This window comes from Bubalus kerabau, chromosome 17, assembly GCF_029407905.1.
Source record: "Bubalus kerabau isolate K-KA32 ecotype Philippines breed swamp buffalo chromosome 17, PCC_UOA_SB_1v2, whole genome shotgun sequence".
In the NCBI taxonomy this organism is placed as follows: Eukaryota; Metazoa; Chordata; class Mammalia; order Artiodactyla; family Bovidae; genus Bubalus; species Bubalus kerabau.
This window is the reverse complement of record NC_073640.1, coordinates 26,781,175-26,799,869: the sequence shown is the minus strand read 5'-3', so window position 1 is coordinate 26,799,869 and position 18,695 is coordinate 26,781,175. Positions and strand designations below refer to the sequence as shown.

The window sequence follows — 18,695 nt, the reverse complement described above, 5'->3', positions numbered from 1 at the left end:
CATAACTTGACCCCTTTGAAAATGCCTGATGGTCGTGTCATAAAACAATGGCAAGGCAGTTAAATTGAATCCTTTTTTAAAAAGTGCATCCTCACATCTGATGAAGAACAATAATGCTTCACACTCACAAGGGAACGTCTCATTTTCAAAGCACTCTGCTACCATTAAAGGCCACATTTGCTGAAGACAGACTCCCTTTCTTTTGTGTCATACTGAATCAGCTCAGATTTAATTTAGAGAGGACAAGGAGTAGGGGACCCCCTTATAGTGCAGCATTGTGCTTGAAAACAGGCTGAAAAATAAGCCCTGAGAGACCTCAAGATAATTGTCCTTTCCATCCCAAATCCTCCCAAATGTGTCCCAGTCATGCTTTCTTCTTATATCCTTTTTTTGAGGGGAGCAAGATGGGTCATGTTATGCTGCAGTAACAAACAATCCCGTGATTGCAAAGGCTTGAGATGTTGGAGACTTCTTTGGCAGTCCAGTGGTTAGGTCTCTGTGCTTGCACTGAAGCTGGTGAGATTCCTGGCCGGGGGAATAACATCTTGCATGCCCCATGGCATGGTCAAAAAGAAAAAAAAAACTATCAGAAGTTGATTTTCGACTCATGCTACACATCCAGTGGATCACCTGGTGTTTGCTCCATTTCTCCTCTGCACAAGCGACCCGAGATGTATGTGTGGCCAGCATTTGACATGATGACAAATGTCATTCAAAGGGAAAGAGCAAGTGTGGTCAATCACACATTAACTGGCTCTTTAAAGCTTCCACCTGGAATTGGCACATGTCACCTCTGATCACAGTCCATTGTCAAGCAAGTCATACAGCCACGTTGGTCATAAGCCAGAGTCCTATCACAGCCTCCTAAATCTTTTCTTGAACCAAATCACTCACCTTCTCCTCCATTTCTTCCATCACCACCAGACTTCCCTTGCCTAGACGTCTGCTGAAGCCCTGATCTGATTTCCCTGAATTTACTCTTGTATCTTTCTCCCCGATCTACTATCCGTACTCCGTACTCTGATCTGAGTGAATTTGTCTGTAGGCAAATTTTATTTCATTGCCCTTACCTCAAGTTAAACCCTTTCATTGGCTTTCCATGGCTCTTAAAACACAACCCCTCTCCTCTCAGGGACTTCCCTGGTGGTCCAGTGGTTAAGATTCCCCACTTCCTCTGCAGGGGCCACGGATTTGATCCCTGGTCGAGGAACTAAGATCCCACAGGCCACACAAAATGGCCAAAAAAAGGACACCTACATTAAAAAAAAAACAACAACAAACCAAAACACAGAGCCCCCTCTCAGTCCCCACCAACCTCATCTCAAGTGACGCTTCCTGTTTACTCTCTTCTAAGGCCTTGGATCACAGGATCTTTGCCTTTGCCATTCTCTCCATTAGGAGAGATCCATCCCCCCTCCTCCAGGTAATACCTCATCATCCTTCATCTCCTAGTCAGCCATGCCTTCTCCAGAAGTCTCTCTGTTGACCCTTGGTGAGTCTGCTATGAGTCTCTCTTATATAACACTCCCTGCAGTCAGAACTGTATTTGTATGTATGACTGAACTCTAAGATCCTTGAGGGCTTGGGCCTTGTATTTTTATTTTTTTATTTTTTAAATATTTATTTATTTAGCTTATTTGGCTGTGCCAGGTCTTATTGCAGTAGGTGGGATCTTTAATTGCAGCATTTGAACTCTTAGTTCAGGCACGTGGGATCTAGTTCCCTGACCAGGGACAGAACCCAAACCCCCTGCATTGGGAGCATGGAGTCTTAGCCACTGGACCACCGGGGAAGTCCTCTTGTTTTATTTGAGTTCAGCTATGTATTCCCACAGCCTAATAGCACAGTGCTTTGTACCCCAGTAATACTGATTGATTGAGTGCATGAATTTTTCTCCATTTGTTCTCTCATTTCTGTTTGCCCAAATCTCCAGTTCAGGTCAAAGACAAATTCCTTTGTGTACTTTTCTTATGATGTTTATCTAATGCTTATTATAATCATTATTATTATCTACAATAATTGTGAATTTGTCTTTCCTTCTCCCATGGGGCCTAGGGCCTTCAGAGCCTTGACCGTCATAGACACTTAGCATATGGTTGTTAAATTGACCTGAAGTGGCTAAAGTCACCCTTTCTGGTTTTGATGCAGAAGGAAGTCTGCATGGCATCCCTGTCATACCTCGTGGGGTCTGGCTCTGCCCATCTCTGACGTCATCCTCACCACCTCTTCTTCACTCCACTCATCCCTCTCTAAAGGGTGCTTGAGCTCCAGGTCTTTGCACAATTGTCTCCCTCAGTTAATTCAGGTAATGACTCAAATCTCTCCAAAAAAGCCTTCCCAATCAAAAATGGCATACCCTTTTCCTATTTTTAAATCATTCTCTGCTTTCTTCTTCTTCTTTTTAAAATTATTTATTTTTGACTGTGCTGGGCTTTTTTCTAGTTGCAGACAGCAGCGCTGCTCTTCATTGCGGTGTTCGGGCTTCTCATTGCGGTGCCTTCTCTTGTTGTGGAGCATGTGCTGCAGGGTCCGCAGGCTGCGGGGGCTGCAGGGTCCGCAGGCTGCGGTAGCTGCGGCTCCTGGGCTCTAGACCGCAGGCGCCATAGTTGTGGCGCATGCGCTTAGTTGCTCCTAGGCCTGTAGGATCTTCCTGGATCAGGGATGGAACCGTGTCTTCTGTATCAGCAGGCGGATTCTTTACCACTGAGCCACCAGGGAAGCCTCCATTTTCTTTTTTCTAAATTGTTCATTATAGATTTTATAAGGGCATGTTATATATTTATTTTCTGACCCTTTATTGGGATGTATAGTCCATGAGGATAGGAATCACTGCTTATTACAGCATCTTGGGGCTCGATGAACTCCTGCGAATGAATGAACGGTTAGTAATTATATCAATTAACTGCCTAGTTTGGCCTTTGGGAGAATTAACTTGATTGATTATTTCGGTTGTAACATAACAGGATATTTTTCCAGTTGTTCCAGTAGGAATAGTTAGGATTGTTTTCCAAATTTCAACCTATTTCTCTTTTCACTTTTGTCTTTCTTTCTGACTCTGACTTTCATTTTCTCAACCAGTATAAGTCATATACATACAGACACATACCTCTCCTCAGAACAGCTTTATTAGATCATTAGTTGAGGTGATGGAAAGTTGACTCTCTTTAATTTTGTTCCTCACGTGTTGTAGATTTCCAAGCAATTAAGTTCATAGCAGAAAAACAAAGTATGAATTTTGCAGTTTTCTGAGAATTATTGGAACCAGGTCTTCAACACAAGATATGAGTCTATAAATATTTTCAATCTTTTAAGCAGTAATTACATTTTGGTGCTGATTCACACGTAACTGTTTTCATATTTCCACCACATGCATGCTGGAGTGTACATATTTTTCCTTTTTTTTTTTTCAGAAAAGCATATAAAATACAAATCTTTCTACTTCAAAGTGGCAGCAGAGGAGTTAGAGTTCTAAATATTCTCTGATTTGGAATGGTGTTCCACTAGCATGAAACCAACATTTCATCAAAGTGGTTTGCTTCAGTCAGGGTTGTACTGGTGAGATATGAATTATAAATCATATCTTCTGTTTTACATGGGAAACGGGAGCTCTGAGGTGGATCGTGCTTGAACAGATGGACTCGAGGTGGTTTCATGTCTTCTGCTTATGCTTTACTTCTAATGTCATTTTCAAAGATTCCATCATTAACTTCAGAGGCACCAAGGCAAGGAACTTTCAACAACTAAATATGGGTTTTGGCAAAGGTTCCAGCTGCCAAACAAGGCAGGGTGGCCTGGCGTGCCTGGGCAACACAGAACAGAGGGATGGGTACAGGGAAGCGGGGACAGAAGGGGACAGAGAAGGGCCATCCCCCCACTGGGTTCTCAGTTCCCCGCAGACAGGGAGCATCAGGGAAGGACCGTAGAACTGGCTTTGAGGTCCAAGTTTACCTGTATCCTGTTGATTACACTGGGTTCTTGTTTTCTAGCTATTCAGCATTCAGAATTAGGAATAGGGAGAGTTTGGACTGGATTGGGGCCAATATGCTGTGATTCTGCTGTCTAAAGTGTTAAATGTTGAAATACTATTTGGTAAAAAGCCCCCTCTTGACTTCCTTGGTGGTCCAGTGGTAAAGAATTCGCCTGCCAATGCAGAGTTCAGTCCCCGGTCTGGGAAGATCCCTCATACCATGGGGAAACTAAGCTCATGTGCCACAACCACTGAAGCCTGTGCTCCTTGAGCCCGTGCTCCGAAACAAGAAAAGCCACTCGGTGTCCACTAGTCGGTGGTGCCATCCAACTATCTCATCGTCTGTTGCCCCCTTCTCCTTCTGCCTTCAATCTTTCCCAGCAGCAGGGGCTTTTCCAGTGAGTCAGCTCTTCACATCAGGTGGCCAAAGTACTGGAGATTCAGCTTAAGCATCAATCCTTCCAGTGAATATTCAGGGTTGATTTCTTATAGGATCAACTGGTTTGATCTCCTTGCTGTTCAAGGGACTCTCTAGAGTCTTCTCCAGTACCACATTTTGAAAGCATCAATTCTTCAGCATTCAATCTTCTTTATGGTCCAGCTGTCACATGTGCTAAGTCACATCAGTCGTGTCTGACTCTTTGTGACCCCATGGACTGTAGCCCAGCAGGGTCCTCTGTACATGGGATTCTTCAGGCAAGAATATTGGAATGGGTTGTTACTACCTTCTCTAGGGGATCTTCCTGACCTAGAGATCTAACTGGCATCTCTTATATCTCCTGCATGGGCAGGTGGGTTCTTTACCACTATCACCACCTGGGAAGCCCACATCCTTGCATGACTATAAGAAAAACCATATCTTTGACTATATGGACCTTTGCTGGCAAAGTGATGTCTCTGCTTTTAAATATGCTGTCTAGGTTTGTCATAGCTTTCCTTCCAAGGAGCAGGTGTTTTTTAATTTCATAGCTACAGTGTACCATCACAGTGATTTTGGAGCCCAAAAAGATAAAATCTGTCACTGCTTCTACTTTTTCTCCTTTTATTTGCCATGAAGTGATAGGATCGGATGCCATGATCTTAGTTTTGAATATTGAATTTTAAGCCAGCCTTTTCACTATATTAACACTTATATGTGGAATCTGAAAAACTTGGTATAGATGATCTTATTTACAAAGCAGAAATAGAGACACAGGTGTAGAGAACAAATATCAGGGGGGAAGGGGAGAAGGGATGAATTGGGAGGTTGGGATTAACATATATACACTATTGACACTATGTATAAAATAGATAACTAATGAGAACCTACTGTATAGCAACAGGGAACTTGGTGCTCTGTGGTGACCTAATTGGGAAGGAAATCCAAAAAAGAAGGTATATATATATATAATTATTAATTAATTATCATTAATATAAATATAGCTGTGTTAATTATCTATTAATACATATATAATTATACATATTAATATATGTCCACTGATATATATATATGTAGCTGGTTCACTTTGCTGTACAGTAGAAACTAACACAACATTGTAAAGCAATTATACTCCAATAAAAATGATAAAAAAAGACTGGGTACTTGATTTACTACATTCCTTTCCCACTCCTGCAGAAATGCAGAAGCTTCTGTCCAGCCTCGGTATCTGTGAAATTAGGAGGAGCAGAGCCCCCTGCTGACCAGTGAAGTCAACTCCCTATTTTAACCATTCTGAGATGCTTGTTTTTGCAGCATTGATCCAACCCTCCTGACTGATATTCATACTTTATTCACTTTTCTAGCTCCTGGACCCAGGATAATACCTGACATATTATGGGCCCTCAATAATTTTTTGCCAGATTAATAAATGAACGAAGACAGAGTCCTGACCTTCCAAAGGGAGCAGTTGTCATGTAGATCGACTAAGTAGGAAGGAGGTGAGAGTGGGAATAGAGATAATGCTAAGGATGAGTTGGCTGTAGAAGTAGATGATCTCATTCCCGAACTGGAATGCTGGTACCTGTCCAATCCTGTCTCTTTGACAGGTTTAAAGTTTAAAATATAAGTCTTCAGATGCTGACTTTAGCAGTGCCTTGGTAGTTAAAATTTAAAAAGGCAGAAAAAAGAATTAATAATTATCTGCTGAGATAAAAATAAGACAGAGGAATCAGCAGGTAGTGAGTAATCCACTCGCCTCCCCTGTTTCTTCTTTCTCATGGCTTAATTGATTATTTTAAAAATTGAGTCTGTTTACAAAATTGTATTAGTTTCAGGTGTACAGCTTAGTGATTCAGTGTTTTTACAGATTCTACTCCATTAAAATGTATTGCACGACAATGGCCATGATTCCCAGTGCTGTACAGTATAGCCTTGTAATTTATCTATTTTATACATAGTAGTTTGCATTTTTTAATCCCATACTCTTACCTTGCTCCTTCCCCTTCCCTCTTTCCACCGGTAACCACTAGTTTGTTTTCTTTATCTGCGAGTCTCTTTCTGTTTTGCATGTATATATGTTTGTTTTATTTGTTAGATTCTACATGTAAGTGATATAATACTGTATTTGTCTCTTTCTGCCTTATTTCACTAAGCATGATATTCTCTAGATTTATCCATCTTAGGGCTTCATTGATTTATTTTTGTAGTTTTTATTTAGTTATTTTTGGCTGCCTTGGGGCTCTGTCACTGTGTGCGGGCCTCCTCTAGTTGTGGTGTGTGGGGGACACTCTCTAGCCATGGTGCTCAGGCTTCTCATTGCGGTGGCTTCTCTTGTTGCGAGCAGGGGCTCTAGGCATATGGCTTCAGTAGTTGCGGCTCCTGGACTCTAGAGCATGGCTTCAGTAGTTGTGGTACTCGGGTTTAGTTGCTCTGAGGCATGTGGGATCTTCCCAGACTAGGGGTAGAACCAGTGTCCCCTGCATTGGCAGGCGGACTCATAACCACTGGACCATCAGGGAAGCCCTCAGGGCTTAACTTAGATGGTGCCCATTGCTCTTATCTATTCAATGGTTCCTCCTACCCTTTAGATATGGTGAGTAGTGACTGGGTGTCAGCTCCTGGGTTAGGTAACAGATACCGTGTGGTCTGTTCTCTTAGACACTCACAGCTGCACACAGGGAGGAAGACCCAGGGTAAGCGCTGTCGCCCTCAGGCCCAAGGTGCATGGGGAGACCACCCAGCACCTACTGGAAGTAGCTACACCTTTTGCTTTAAAATCCTTGGAACTTTGATTCCGTACTTTCCCCAAGTCCTTTAAATTGCTGTTCCATCCTTGACCAGCACAGAAGCTTTTTTTGGAGGAAGGGAAGGCAAGTCGTATTCTTATTTGCAAGATGGGAAAGCAGAGGCAGGGAGTAAGACATGCAGTCAAGGTCAATGTCAGACCTGAGGTGGGGACTTTGAGGTCAGGATTTCTAGAGTCCAAGGACACCAACCCCTCATTCCTATGCAAAGAAACTAGTCTGAGTGATAAGAGCAGACTCTGCATGATTTTAATACCTCTAGACCACATTTTTGCCCCTTGACTTACATCCCTGGATATGTTCCAGTGTCTCGTGGTCTATAGTCTATGGGAACTTGAATAGAATTTGTATCCTACTGTTGTGTGAAAACAGTATAACTCTTAATTATGTTGAATTGGTTCATGGTGCTTTTCAGGTCTACTATATCCTACTTTTCTATATATTCATTCTATTAATTTTTGAGGGTTTGATATTGAAACTTTGACAAAAAAATCTTAATTTATCTACTTAAAAATAATTGTAATATATAGTGGAACCATATGCAACTTTGTTCTATATTTTCCAAGCCTCTTGTAAATGTGTTTTCATACTTTCATAAATTAAAAAAAAAAAAGAAAGAAAGAAACCAGCCTGGCACAGACCAATGGCTTCCTCCAGGTCACACGGTGAATCAGTATAAAAATTAAGACTGAATCTGATTCTCTGGGCCTGCAAGATTCCAGGGTGTGTCTGGCTAAGCCACACAGCCTTTTTAAAAAACCAGGTTCATGTTGATTGGTTTTGCTTCAAATCAAAACCAATTAGATACAAGAGTCAGAAACATTAGGCAGACGACTGCCTTCTCAAGACACTTCAAGACCCTGCTCACCCTGACATGTGTGGATGAAACAGACCTGATTCTGGCCCGCATGCTGAGCAGGCGTCCTAACAGCCTGGCACGCCGGTTGCACAGAATCAATGTTGTCAGTGTTAGCGCAAGCGTCTCTTAACGCCAGAAGCCGAGGAGGCAGGTGGATAAATTTGCAGTGGCGGGGGGAAGGAAAGCAAGCCTACCAGGTATCTGTTACTCAGAGAGAGATGAAAGAGAAATCAGCAGGCCTTTTTCAAAGCTGAAAAACAGCCTGCATCACGCGGATGGCCAGCCAGCTGGGCGACAGGAATTTCTTCCACTGTGGTTGACCAACTGGACCAGGGAAACTTCTCTGGGCTGCTTGTGTTAATAGGTTGTTAATGATTGATGCAGGGGCCTTTTATGTCACCCAGTGAAAGGCAGAAACAAGGGGCCTGACTTTGGAGCTGATGACTAGACCAGCACTTGTTCTGTGCAAAGGCAGAATTTTAAAACATTTATGTTGGCTGAGCTTGAACCGGGCTGCACAACAGCTCGTTGGAGGAATGAAACGATCTTGTCTGGTGTTCGCCTTCCTTTGTTCTTTCAGTCAGACATTAAAAATACAGCAGGCTAAAAGGAGAAAATAAATTTCAAAGATCCTGCTAGATGTCAGGCACAAAGAGGAGGCGAGATGTGGGGCGAGTTTGCTAAACAGATAAAGCAGTGAGTAGGGATGTGGAGTAGATTCTTTGGATACAGAGACTTAACTCTGTCCTGGCTCCTTATAGCCCCCTTGGGGTATTTCTTAAGCATACCCCAGTGGGATCCAGTGGGCTTGCCTGATGGCTCAGCGGTCAAGAATCCATCTGCGACGCAGGAGACTTGGGTTCAATCCCTGGGTCAAGAAGATCCCCTGGAGAAGGAAATGACAACCCATTATATTCTTGCCTGGGAAATCCCATGGACAGAGAAGCTTGGTGGACCTGACCCAGGAAATCGGGTTGCAAAAAGTTGGACACAACTTAGCAACTTAACAACAGCAACAAGTGCCCCTGCCACCCTGTTTCCTGGGTTAGGTTCTTTTTTACAGAGCATTCTAGTGTGCTCTAGTGAAATAGCTATTTTCTGTGTTCTTGGCTCTGAGCATGGTGTGGCTTGGATACTCAAAAACAATAAACTTACTTATTGATGTATAGTATAAATACAGAAAAGTTTTCTGGAAATCACAAATGTGTATCTTTCCATATATATGTGTTCACTAGTTGAATACACCCATGTAACCCCCACTTGCATCAATAAACAGAACATTAGTTTGGACACATTGTCTCCAAAGAACCAAAATGATTTTTTTGGAACTCTCTTCCCATTGCAGATCAGATTTTCATATATTTGATAAATACCTAGGGTGATCATATAATTTATCTTCCCAACTGGTAAAACTTTGGGAACGAAAACATACCATGGGCATAAACTGGAATTGTCCTGGCTATTGTAAATAGTGCTGCAATGAACATTGGGGTACACGTGTCTTTTCAGCAAGGAGGCTCAAGAGTGAGGGGATATCTGTATAATTATGACTGATTCACCTTGTTGGATGGCAGAGACCAAGACAACATTATAAGGCAATTTTCCTCCAATTAAAAAACAAGCAACAATAAAATGGAATTGTCCCAGGAAGTGAGAAATGTGCGTTCACTGTATCTCTCACCATGGCACACGCTAATCGAGCACTGTGTTCTTGAGTCTCTACTTGGTACTGCAGTGCTCCATCCTCTTTCTGCCCTTCTTTTCCTGCTCTGTGATCCAGGAAGTAGACTCTTGTGTACTGCATCTCTGCGTCTCACTGCCCTTTGGCTTCAGCCAGTGGGAAGGCCAGCAGGAAATCATAAGTTGGGAAGAGAGAGAAAGAGTATTTTTTCCCTCCTTTTACTGGCGCTGCATCTCTGGCTATGTCTTCCCCCCTCCATGGTTACAGCTCCTGCCGGGGTGGCCCTCGTCCAAGCCCCAGATGCTCTGGCCTCTAGTGGCACAGTTTCCTCCTCTTGTCTTTCAGCTCTAAGAGATGGAACAGTTTTTCTCTGCTGCTAGTCTTTAGGTGTATCAGTATCCCACCATGGCCCCCACACCTGCCCACAGCTATGAGTAATTCCTTCATCGCGGCTTTCTTGTTGGAACCTTCCCAAGTGAATTCTGTTTCTTACCAGGATTCTGACTTATACAACTGCTTGCTATGAGCCACCACTAATCCACATCAGTTTAGGATGCCTTTACAATAGTCCAGAAAGTAGTGACCATTGTTGTCCCCATTTCTTAGATAAGGAAACTGAGAACGGAGATTTAAAATCATTTACCGAGACATACAGGTAGAAAGTTGTGGAACTGTCTTACAGGAGTGGCTGGAATCTAGAGATAATGGTATGGGTCTTGCTCAGAATGGCCTTCAAATTGATGACTTTGAGGCCTCTGATCACATCCTGTAATGACCAGGTAGCTCCCAGCAGTTCAGTGCAAAGCCCAAAATTCAGAGAAGAGACTCAGATAAGAAAAAGACTCAGACTGGTTTTCATTAGACAGATAAAGCATCGACTATCTACATTCTTGTCTTTTTAAGCTATTGCTTTAATATTGTAAAGCAGTAAGGTCACCTGAACTGCAGCATGGGCACCTCCTGGCAATTTGTTAAAAATGCAAAATTCCAGGTCCCACCCCAGACCTACTGGATTGGATAATCTGTAGTGGGGCCCAGCAACCTGTATTTTAAGAAACTCCGCCCACCCCCCAGCCCCCAGGGGATTCTGATGCCCTGGCCTTTGAGGTCCTTAGCTTCCTGCCTGAAGCTTGGCACTGTCTGGCTATCAGAGTTCCTTGGAATTTCCCAAATTCTTTCTTTGTCTGATGGGATTGAGAATAAATGAGAAGATGACATGAAAACCCCAGAACCCCTGTCTTCCTGCTTCCCCTGTGGATTTCATCTCTATTTGTGCAGCTGTTGAAATCGCTGAAGCAGTTGTTCATGAATATTTCAGGGCCTCTGACAAATCCCAAGTCTGATTACCAGAACACAGAGGGAGGAACCCCAGAAATGGCTGTTCTTACAGGCTGTTACAATAGAGCTAGTTATTTATTCACTGAATCCTGGCAGGGCCCCCAAATCTGGAAGGAGGAGTCCTTGGTCAACACAGGGCCCATGTCTGATGAGGGGTAGAGGTTATGGCTGACCTTCTCTGAGAAGTTGCTAGAGTAAGAGTGATGGCGACATTCTCAACACTGATTTAAGTGGGGCTACATTACTTGGTGATAAGTAACAGAAACTGAATTAAAGGAGAAACAAAAGAAGTCTATTAGAAGATATATCAGTTAGGGTTCAGTCTAAGAAACAGAACCAGTAGAAGATATAATTAAGAGGTTTATTGCAAGGAATTGGCTGACTAGGCAAGTCCTAAATCTGTATGATAGGCTATCAGGAAGGCAGGATGGAACTCTCAGGCATGGGCTAGAGATGCGGTCCACAGGCAGAATTTCTTCTCTTCTAGAAAGCCTCTATCCTGTTCTTCAAGTCATTTGGCTGATTGAATTAGTTATGCCCAGATTATCTAGAATAATCTCCCTATGGAAAGTCAACTGATTAGGGACCTTAATCACATCTACAAAATTCTTGCATTGTAGCACTGACATTAGTATTTGATTAAGTAACTGGAGACTATAGCCTGGCTACATGGACACATAAAACTGACCATCAGAGAAAAGCATGGAGTTGTTCTAAGAATAAAGGAAAAGCCACACTAAAAGAATCAAGGACTCTTCTAAAATCCAGGTAGCATGGAATGCTTCTTCAGGGAACCATATTAAGGAGAACTGTTCCAAACAGTTTTGACCTCATATGATTTCTCTCCCAGTCATGATTCTTGGATTAATGTGATATCTTCAATTCAGTTTCTGCATTCACTCCATACATTTGCTCTCTCTCACAGGGAGGACACTGGGTACCAACGATATTGATGTACTGACTCATTTGCCCTTTCCTACAATATATACAAAATTGTTCAGATTTACCACACAGATACTCCTATGGATAAAAGATGCTTTAAATAAAGTTCAAGATTTCTTTATACTTTTTTTGTTCTTAGACTACATCCCACTATATGTTAACTGTTGGAATATTATGTTCAAAAGTTGCTACAAGTACTTTTGTGTGGGTGTGTGGTTATATTATCATTGTGATAGGTAGTTTAGTTAATTCATTTCTGTTTGATTTGTGTTAGGGTTTACTTTCCAGACACTTTCAAATTTAACTCTGTTCTTTTAAAATAGTCACAAGGTTCAAACGTCAGAACCTTATTTAAAAGGGTGTATTCACTAAATTCTCCTTCCCACCCCTTCCTTCTCTTTTGCCCTTTTCCAGCCCATCATGATAGGAAACCATTTTCATTCATTTCTGGTTTATCTTTTCTCAGTTTCTTTTTACAAAAATACAATATATATAAAAATACTATGTTCAAATTTACTATTTGTAATATATATTTTAATATAATAGGTTAAATATGTACAATATATAATATATATAATTTAATATTATAATATTTTAATATGTAATACATATTCAAATACACTATTTTTGTAATATATATTACAAAATACTATATATATATTATTTTCCATTTTCTCATGTTTCTTACACAAAAGTTATCATATTATATACATTAATTTTTTAAAAAATGTGGTAAAAAATACATACACAAAACTTACCATCTTAGCTATCTTAAGTGTATATAGTTCAGTACTTTCAATTATATTCACATTGATATGCAATGAAACTTTTTCATCTTACCAAACTAAAACTCTATATTCATTCATTTCCCTCTCCTTTCAGCCCTTCAGTTCAGTTCAGTCGCTCAGTCGTGTCCGACTCTTATCGACCCCATGAATTGCAGCATGCCAGGCCTCCCTGTCCATCAACAACTCCTGGAGTTTACTCAAACTTATGTCCATCAAATCGGTGATGCCATCCAGCCATCTCATCCTCTGTCATCCCCTTCTTCTCCTGCCCCCAGTCCCTCTCAGCATCAGAGTCTTTTCCAATGAGTCAACTCTTCACATGAGGTGGCCAAAGTACTGGAGTTTCAGCTTTAGCATCATTCCTTCCAAAGAAATCCCAGGGCTGATCTCCTTTAGAATGGACTGGTTGGATCTCCTTGCAGTCCAAGGGACTCTCAAGAGTCTTCTCTAACACCACAGTTCAAAAGCATCAATTCTTCAGGGCTCAGCTTTCTTCACAGTCCAACTCTCACATCCAAACATGACCACTGGAAAAACCATAGTCTTGACTAGACGGACCTTTGTTGGCAAAGTAATGTCTCTGCTTTTGAATATGCTATCTAGGTTGGTCATAACTTTCCTTCCAAGGAGTAAGCATCTTTTAATTTCATGGCTGCAATCACCATCTGCAGTGATTTTGGAGCCCCAAAAAAGTCTGACACTGTTTCCACTGTTTCCCCATCTATTTCCCATGAAGTGATGGGACCGGATGCCATGATCTTCGTTTTCTGAATGTTGAGCTTTAAGCCAACTTTTTCACTCTCCTCTTTCACTTTCATCAAGAGGCTTTTTAGTTCCTCTTCACTTTCTGCCATAAGGGTGGTGCCATCTGCATATCTGAGGTTATTGATATCTCTCCCAGCAATCTTGATTTCAGCTTGTGCTTCTTCCAGCCCAGCGTTTCTCATGATGTACTCTACATATAAGTTAAATAAGCAGGGTGACAATATACAGCCTTAACGTACTCCTTTTCCTATTTGGAACCAGTCTGTTGTTCCATGTCCGGTTCTAACTGTTGCTTCCTGACCTGCATATAGGTTTCTCAAGAGGCAGGTCAGGTGGTCTGGTATTCCCATCTCTTTCAGAATTTTCCCCAGTTTATTGTGATCCACACAGTCAAAGGCTTTGGCATAGTCAATAAAGCAGAAATAGATGTTTTAGCCCTTGGCAACCGCCATATTAATCATTTTTATAAAACAGACTAGCAGTCCTATTGAGCCAAAGGAGGGGAGACCAGTGAAGGCGATTGGCTTTCAGCATCTCGGTTGTCACAGCAACAGGCAGAGTGGAAATACTATCATTATGGTGCAGATGAAGAAAAAGAGGCTTTGGGCACCAGTAGGGGAATGAGACCCAAAAAAAGGAAATAAATGAAAAAAAAAATGGCCAGTGGTCGTAAAACCCATGAGAAGAGATAAAATGGACTGAGAGGGGAATTGGGGGAGAATCTAAGGAGGTGACTGTTCAAAAGAAAGAGAAAGAACTAGCAAAGAGGAGAATGGAATGGGAGTGATCAGATGGGGTGGTGGGAACAGCATGTTCAAAGGCCCCGAGGCAGGAACATGTGGGCTATGCTAGAGAAAACCCAGCGAGAGAGTGTGGGTTTTACTCTAAGCAGCTCCCTCTGTTCATCTCATGCATATGCATGTGTGATGTTAACTCCACTTCAGCTGTTTTGTTCTTTGGAGTAGAACGTGGAGCCATTTCTTAATTGCTCTATATTTAGCTTTGTTTAAAAATCTATAATTTAAAAACCACCAAGGGCTGGGCTGGTAATTCAGCTTCCATGGTCCATTTACTCGTTGGCTTTTGCTTCTGAGCCAGCCCACCAAGGTGACAGCGTGTGCCAATCACGATGGAAGTATTTGTTAGCAGAACATCTGCTCCCTGAGAGCTGGTCCGGATCTAGTTGCCAAACCCCAGAACTAATCTCAGGACCCCTTAGTTTAGTTTCCTGAAAAGGAGGGCTGGAAAGGGACAGCAGAACAGCTGGGACCTAGTACAAGGGGTGGGAATCAGCATCACATGTCCAGGATCAGTTCATGTCTGGGTTGTGTTACTTATTTTTTATTTTTCTGGCCTTGACAGTGACATGTGGAATCTTAATTCCCTGTTGTTTAGTTGCTCAGTTGTGTCCGACTCTTTGCGATCCCGTGGATTGTAGCCCACCAGGCTCCTCTCTCCATAGGATTGTCCAGGCAAGAATACTGGAAGGGGTAGCCGTTCCCTTCTTCAGGAGATCTTCCGGATCCAGGGGTCGAACCCAGATCTCCTGCATTGCAAGTGGATTCTTTTACTGTCTGAGCCACCAAGGAAGCCTCATAGTTTTATTGTCTACATTTATACAATGGCGAGTAAATAAGAGCCTATTTTAGTGTGACTGAAGTTCTGAGCTCCACAAGAAAGATGTTAGCATTGAACAGGTGATACATAATGTATTAAAAAGCAATTATTTCTTTCTTTCCTTCTGATGGCTGGTAGCTTGCCTGTTTCCCCTTGAATGTATCTATTTCCTACACGATAGCTCTCAAAAAATAATAAAACACTGATTATGGAAGATGCTTTGTCTGGTTCTCAGGGGCTGCAAAGTGTGTAGAAAGGTTATGCTGGTCAACACTGTGCAAGGTGGGTGGGTATTTATTCACATAAGACTCTCCCAGAACAATTCAGAAAGAGAAGCTTCAAAGACACACTTGAAAGGTGATGGTAAGAGTGGAATGCATCAGCCAACCTGCGAGGGACACCATCACCCTGTCTCCCTAATTATGGGCCTGTTGCAAGTCTGAAGAGAGAGTTCTCTGTATAAAACACTCGAATGCAGATCCACACTGGAGCCTGCGACACCCTCCTTCTCTTTCCCCGCACTGCCTGATCGAGATGCTTCTGTACTTCAGCAGAACCTGGAGGCGGGAATGACACTTCACATCACTAATGAACCTGTAGCCGGGCATCTTGGACTCTCATCTCCTCTGCCTGCATCGCCCCAGTCCCTGTCCAGCCAGCTTGGGGACAGTGGAGTAGTTGCTGCTATGCTGAGTGACAAGCTTTTGGCCTCCAATCAGCCAACCAATGATTTGAAACAGAAAGAGGTAGTCTTGAGATTTGAATCCAGGACTTGCTACCTCCAAAGCCCATGTTCTTTCCACTAAGAAAATCCCATGAGCTTCCAATGGTTTAGGAAAAACAAGATATATCAGTAGCCTGGCATTCAAGGTCTCAGTTTCCCTGACCCTTCTTATATTGGCCAGCATCTCAAATCTGGCATGGACAGCCTCTGCACTTATCATTTCCGGAATGCTCTTTGAACTACCTTGCAAATACTCTTTATCTGGAATCCTTGCCCTTCATCTCTCCTCCCTTATGCTGCTCATAGCTTAACATAAGCTCTGGGAAGCCTGTTCTCTCTTCTTCATTGTGAAGTATACAACCTGGTCCTGTGCTTGACCTTCTGCTTATCTGAATCACTCCATCCCCAAACATCCCAGAGCAAGCACATTTATAGCAATATCCCATTCTCCCTATAGTTCTTGATCAACACTTGGCCTAGAAGAAGTGGGTTGGTTCTAGCCCCAGTTTTTATTATTTGTAAACTCCATGATTTTCATTGGAAGGACTGATGCTGAAGCTGAAGTTCCAATACTTTGACCACCTGATGTGAAGAGCCAGCTTACTGGAAAAGACCTTGGTGCTGGGAAAGATTGAGGCCAGGAGGAGAAGGGGACAACAAAGCATGGGATGGTTGGATGGCATTACTGACTCAATGAACGTGAGTGTGAGCAAACTCAGGGAGATGGTGAAGGACAGGGAAGCCTGGTGTGCTGCAGTCCATGGGGTCCCAAAGAGTTGGATGCAACTGAGTGACTAAACAATAAAACTCAGTGATGTTTGGCAAGTGATAATTACTTTGCAGCCTCACTTTTCTTATTTTTATGGAATTAACAATCCATGGTCTATTAACAGAGTTCTTAGAAGTGGGGACAATAAGATAAGAAATTGGAAACCACATTTTAAACTTGTCAAGTAAGTGTATTATTATAAATATTACATGTTTTGCATTTTCCTCCGTCACATTTTGCCCAGCAAACGTTCCTGTGAAAAGGAGGTCAGAGAAAGTATTTTCCCAATTTTATAGATGGGAAAACAGGAACCTATGAAGGCTTAAGGAAGAGGAAGCAGAAATAGAAAGTGATCCCTGAGAGGGTCTTTAACTTCCTGACTTCTGGCCTTTTTGTTAGATCACAGGTTTCTTTAAGAGCCCTCCTGTTCTTATTCTCAGGGAAATAACACTTTTAATAACTCAAACTTGGAAAGCTTTTAGTGAGTGTGTACTTTGCACCAGAAAGACATTCAAAGGTTCGGACTGGCTCAGGGAGCCTTCGTTAGTCAGTTTCAGCCTGAGAAAGGGAGCTGCAGTAAGAGGTTGGAGAGGAGCCAGGGACGGTCAATGGTCTGCTGCATCACTGACCAGCCAGGTGACGCTGGGCATGTTGGTTACCTGCTTTTTATCTCGGTTTCCTCATCTGTTAAAGAGCATCTCTGAAATCTTACTTATAAACTGCTCAGAGCAATGGCTCAACTACTACTGTTGTTCATTTGCACAAAAAATATTTGGTAAATGCCTACAGGGTACTAGACATTATTTTAGGTACTGGCATATGGCGGTCATCAGAACAAAGTCCCTGCCTTCACGGGGCTTCTAGTCACAATGGCAGGCAAAAAAAGAAAAAAAAAAATCAATGAATATAAGATTTTTAAGTCATTAGTTCGCTTCTCTTACTGTCATTTTTATAGATTATTACATTTTTCATTTGATTTTATTGGCAGAGAATGTGAACATTTACTCGGTCATTGATTCCAGACTTCTAAAGACTCATCCTGATTTTATATCAGTGTTTCATTGCTGATTACTCACTGGAAAACAGCCACCCAAGAGACAATTCTACTGTAGCCTGGAACTATTATAAAACCAGTTTAGGTCTGTGATACTAAATGGTATAAGCTCAGGGTTTGCTTAAATTAGGGCTTACTAACTTAAATTACTGCTGAGGTCAGGTGAGTCACATACAAAGGGGCGGCTGGCAGGAATTGAGACCGAGAGACTGCTGCCATGAGGAGGAGTGGACACAATGTAGCTGGATCTTCTGATTTTGAGATGGGGCAATTCAGAGATTTTTCTGTGAACTTTCCTTATTTTTATTTAGTGGCAACACACTCACCTTTAAGATGAAACCCTTGAGTTGGGCCAAGTGTGGATTAAACAAAATCCTGGAGGTCAAGTTCAGCCCGAGAACTACCAGTTTGCAAAGATCTTTGATTTACATCATTGTGTATGATTTTCAACTTTGTCCTAAACCACCTGGCCTTTTGAAGACACTGCAATTTCCTTCCTTTTGTCAGCCTCTTTCCCCAGGGTTATCTGTGGCAGCCATCCCCATAAATAGATTTTCTGTGCCAGACCATTGGACCACCAGAGAGCCTGGTGAGCTTGGGTAGTGGAATCCTCTCCATGGCAGCCTGGTTTTTAGCAGGTCTTAGAGCCCATCTGTGGAGAAGGTGATGGCACCCCACTCCAGTACTCTTGCCTGGAAAATCCCATGGATGGAGGAGCCTGGTGGGCTGCAGTCCATGGGGTTGCGGAGAGTCGGACACGACTGAGCGACTTCACTTTCACTTTTCACTTTCATGCATTGGAGAAGGAAATGGTAACCGACTCCAGTGTTCTTGCCTGGAGAATCCCAGGGACGGGGGAGCCTGGTGGGCTGCCGTCTATGGGGTCGCACAGAGTCGGACACGACTGAAGCGACTTAGCAGCAGCAGCAGCAGTAGAGTCCATCTGGGGCTTCCCAGGTGGCACTAGTG

At 42.5% G+C, this 18,695-nt stretch overlaps 1 long non-coding RNA gene across 3 annotated transcripts in view; it reads right to left on the bottom strand.

The window, feature by feature from the left end:
- LOC129631349 (uncharacterized) overlaps positions 1-18,695 on the bottom strand; it is a 45,421-nt gene that overhangs the window by 13,520 nt on the left and 13,206 nt on the right. Inside the window, exons 3-4 of one of the 3 annotated variants that reach the window (XR_008704006.1) lie at positions 8,837-8,934; positions 2,773-8,651 (exon numbers count right to left, since the gene is read on the bottom strand). This is a non-coding gene — a long non-coding RNA (uncharacterized LOC129631349). Of the gene's footprint in view, positions 1-2,772; positions 8,935-18,695 lie in introns of those variants that run through there. The other 2 variants (XR_008704007.1, XR_008704005.1) reach the window with 2 other exon arrangements.